At 46.5% G+C, this 4,744-nt stretch overlaps 1 protein-coding gene across 3 annotated transcripts in view; it reads right to left on the bottom strand.

The window, feature by feature from the left end:
* PAFAH1B2 (platelet-activating factor acetylhydrolase 1b, catalytic subunit 2 (30kDa)) overlaps nt 1-4,744 on the bottom strand; it is a 47,544-nt gene that overhangs the window by 42,223 nt on the left and 577 nt on the right. The window lies entirely within an intron of this gene.

Genomic DNA, 4,744 nt, shown 5'->3' with positions numbered 1-4,744 from the left:
GGGGTCTTTTTTTTTTTTTTTTAATCAGCTGGTGCTGGTTTCCTGCATTTCCTGTGTTAGAGGGGGGAAAAAGGTGTTTTTGTACAGCAAGAACTTGCAGTGAGACGAGATCGCGCCACCGCACTCCAGCCTGGGCAACAGAGCGAGACTCCGCCTCAAAAAAAAAAAAAAAAAAGAAGAAAAATGGCAGGTGTTGTGGCACTTGCTTGTAATCCCAGCTACTAGGGAGGCTGAGGCAGGAGAATCGCTTGAGCCCAGGAGGTGGAGGCTGCAGTGAGCTGTGATCATGCTACTGCACTCCAGCCTGAGTGACAGTGAGACCTTGTCTCTAAATAAATAAATGTTCTGAGATTTTTTTCCTATATTCCAATGGATCATCTTATGCATTCCCAGAGGGTACATATACGCTTTCAAGACTAATGATCTATATAAATTATACGATCTCTTTATTATTTTAAGAGAAGGGCCTCACTATGTTGTCCAGGCTGGATTCAAACACCTGAGCTTAAGTGATCCTCCTGCTTCAGCTTCCCAAGTAGCTGGGACTACAAGCACACACTACCACTTCCATCTTAGAGCTACAATTCAATAGACAGTCATGGATTTTCAGAGTTCATCCAACAGACAAACAACTGATCTAAAATAACATTAAGAACTTACTATTTACCAGACACTGTGCTAGGAGCTTTGCTATTTAAATAAACGTGATGCTCGGAGAGACCTAAGCAAACTTCTCCATGACAGTAGAGCTGGTAAACACAACAGGACAGGTGGGATTTGAAATCAGAGTGACAGACTTCCAAAGCCTACTCTTGAGTAAATGATGTTATGTTCTGATTAGAGAAGACTATATAGATGCCGGGCGCAGTGGCTCACACCTGTAATCCCAGCATTTTGTGGGGCTGAGAGGGGAGGATCACCTGAGGTCAGGAGTTCGAGACCAACCTGGCCAACAGGGTGAAATCCTGTCTGCACTAAAAATACAAAAGATTAGCCAGGTTTGGTGGCACACACTTGTAATCCCAGCTACTCAGGAGGCTGAGGCATGAGAATATCTTGAACCCAGGAGGTGGAGGATGCAGTGAGCAGAGATCACACCACTCTGGGTGACAGAGCAAGACTCTGTCTAAAAAAAAGAAAGAAAATAAAAAATGATAAATTCTAATTTACTAAGTTGTTTCACTTATACTTTCTACTACCCAAATTCAATGGCATTCTGATACCCTAAGCAAAACACTTCTACCTCAACCCTAAATTTCTTCATGGGAAAATAAAAAAGGCATACAGATAGAGAAACCGAGGAACAAAATGTCACTTCTCTGAAGCTACAAGGCAGATAGAACTGGGAGGTCACAAATATTCCCAATTATATAGTCTTTTTTTTTTTGGCGCTATGAATACAAGGTGATCCTTCTTCCCCTACAATGGCAAAGTATCAGAGCAGAAATGTGTTTCTTTGTGCCTTCTGCCTCTGATTTTGTATTATTTTGTCAATCAAAATCTTATTATACAAAGTAGCTTTCAGTTTTACTGATGCCCATGGCTTGGTAACATTTTCAAACATGAGGAAAAGAAAAACTGAGCTACAAACTCATACAAATCTCGTTTTTAAGAACAAGGCAGGGGCCGGGCGCCGTGGCTCACGCCTGTAATCCCAGCACTCTGGGAGGCCGAGACGCGTGGATCACCAGGTCAGGAAATCGAGACCATCCTGGCTAACACGGTGAAACCCCGTCTCTACTAAAAATACTAAAAATTAGCCGGGCGTGGGGGTGGGTGCCTGTAGTCCCAGCTACTCAGGAGGCTGAGGCATGAGAATAGTGTGAACCCAGGAGGTGGAGCTTGCAGTGAGCCCAGATCACGCCACTGCACTCCAGTCTGGGCGACAGAGCGAGACTCCATAAAAACGAGGCTGGAAATGCATAACTTAGACGACTATGCATATAGAGGACTCAAACAATTTGGAAATCAGAGAAACTGTTGTGGCTGGGCACAGTGGCTCACGCCTGTAATCCCAACACTTTGGGACACTAAGGCAGGTGGACTGCTTGAACCCAGGAGTTTGAGACCAGCCTGGGTAACATGGTGAAACTCTGTCTCTACAAAAAACACAACAATTAGCTGGGGGGAATGGTGGGGGCGCGGTGCGCTACTGCACTCCAGCCTCAGGGACAGAGCAAGACCCTGTCTCAAAAATAAAAATTAAACTGGCTTTTCTTTTATTGAGACGGAGTTTCGCTCTTGCTGCCCAGGCTGGAGTGCAACGGCGCGATCTCGGCTCACTGCAACCTCCGCCTCCTGGGTTCAAGCAATTCTCCTGTCTCAGCCTCCAGAGTACTGAGATTACAGGTGCCCACCACCACTCCCGGCTAATTTTTGTATTTTTAGTAGAGATGCGATTTCAAATCATATTGGTCAGGCTAGTCTCGAACTCCTGACATCATGTGATCCACCCGCCTTGGCTTCCCAAAGTGTTGAGATTATAGGTGTGAGCCACCACGCCTGGCCGGCTTTTTTTTTTTTTGAGACAGGACTTCATTCTGTTGCCTGCGCTGAAGCACAGTGGAGAAATCATGGGTCACTGCAGTTTCCACCTCCTGCATTCAAGCGATCCTCTTGAACAGAAGCTGCCTGACCTTTTTTTTTTTGGTAGATGGGGGTCTCACCATATTGCTCAGGCTGACCTGCAACTCCTAGGCTCAAGTGATCCTAGCACCTTGGCCTCTCAAAGTGCTGGAATTACAGGCATGAGTCATGGCACCCAGCCAGCTGCGTTTTGTTTTTTGTTTTTTACTGACAGGGTCTCTGTCAAGTCGTTAGCTGGAGTGAAGTGGCTTAACACAGCTCACGACAGCCTTGATCTCCTGGGCTCAAGTGATCCTTACATTTCTTCCTTCCAGAGTAGCTGGGACTACAGGCGCAGGCCACCACGTATGGCTAATTTTTAAATTTTGTAGAGAGGAGGTCTTGCCATGTTGCTCAGGCTCCAACTGTTGCATTCTTTCCAATTAAAATGAAGAATTATCTGCTCTTATGGGCACATAAAATAAGAACAAACTAAGAGCTACCCAGTGGTGAGACACAAACTTCTGAGTCACTTCGGGTTTCCTGCGCCTGCAATCTCAGCACTTTGGGAGGCCAAAGCTGGTGGATCACTTGAGGTCGGAAGTTCAAGACCTGCCTGGCCAACATGGCAAAACCCCGTCTCTACTAAAAAAAATACAAAATTAGCTGGGTGTGGTGGCGCGTGCCTTGCTGTAAGCTTGAATCGGGAGGCAGAGGTTGTAGTGAGTCGGGATCGCTCCACTGCACTCCAGCCTGGACAACAGACTGAGACTCCGCCTCAAAAAAAAAAAAAAAAAAAAAAGAGCGAGCAAGCAGAAAGAAAGAAAGAAAGAGCGAGCAAGCAGAATGCAAATAAAAGGTCTGAAGAATAAGTTTTGTTAATTTGCCACAACAGACTGTACTCCAGGGGAAGCTCTGTTGTCCATTAAAGTGAGTTCTCCGGGAAGATGAGGAGTAACCGACTTCCACGATTTTCCTGCGTTTTCTATATTCTCTACTTACTATGACAATACAGTACTAGAATTTCCAGATGCTTACACCAGCATAGTGTAATGTATTTAATGAGAAACCAGTTCCAACAACAAAGCATTATAAATTCTCAAGCTGAGTTAGAAGTTTTAGTCTGAACCAGGAAAACAGATCGAGTGGGAAAGTTGAACCAAGAATTCAGAGATTTAGAATGTTTCCACTCAGACCTAAGACTCTCCACTTTGTTTCAGAGGGAGTGGGTATGGTTATTGTGAAGAGGAAGGCGGCCCTCATCCTGAATAGCCGGTAGCCTCCGTGAGCTGGTGGGTGGGTCCTCCGGCCCAGTACCTCCATAATTTATGATCAAATGCCCAAGCCAACAAACTAATGCACGGTGATTTCCTAGTCCTCCCCTTCTCCCCCACAAGGAGGCAACCTTTATGTCAGAACAAGGTGCCCAGAAGAAGCCAAAGACACAAGGCACATCCAAGGCAAAGACAATTTTAAGCACTTTCTCCTTCCACTTTCTCCGCACCTTACCCCTCGGCCCAAACCCTTCCCGTAATTTCAAGCTGAACTGAGGTCCTAGGGTGGATCCGGGTGGTCTTTCCTTTCTCTACGGGTAAGCTCTACAAACAGGCTAAAGCTCCCAGTGTTAGTGTTCTTAAGTTTGTGTATAAATTCTGAAAAGCAACGCTGGCCTGCGAGCTATGAAAAGCAGAAGCATGAGTCACCACGCAACGGGTCAATCAAACCTGTAGACCAGAAGGCACGAATCTGGCAAACGGGACGGCGAGCCAGGAAAAAAACATCCCCCCAAACCTCTCCGCTGACAGGTTTATCTAGCTGGCTGACCTTGGGCAGGTCACCAGCCGCTCCGAGCACATTCATGTCTAAGATGAGATGCGGGCTGGAAAGCCTTCCAAGAAATAATCCCTTCCGAGTGGTGACGGTCTATGCACCTTTTGAATACACACATCCTAAGAGGCAACGGAGAAGTTTCTAAAGAGCTGAAATTTTTCAACAAAAGGAGCAGGCAGAAGTGTTCGGTAAAAACACAACGGAGTAACTGGTTTTGCCCTCCGACCAGACGAGAGGGGAGAGAAGGGTGAGAAGTTACATCCCTGGGATGGAGGGAAAAGGCAGCAGCTGAGACCAGGGCAGGAGCTGCAGCGCCCAGCCTGGGCGAGCTGGGGTGCGCGAGGCCTAC

Source organism: Mandrillus leucophaeus, unplaced genomic scaffold (genome assembly GCF_000951045.1).
Source record: "Mandrillus leucophaeus isolate KB7577 unplaced genomic scaffold, Mleu.le_1.0 Scaffold1052, whole genome shotgun sequence".
Taxonomy (NCBI): domain Eukaryota; kingdom Metazoa; phylum Chordata; class Mammalia; order Primates; family Cercopithecidae; genus Mandrillus; species Mandrillus leucophaeus.
Note: the sequence above shows the minus strand (reverse complement) of the source record. Positions and strands in the feature narration are given on the sequence as shown.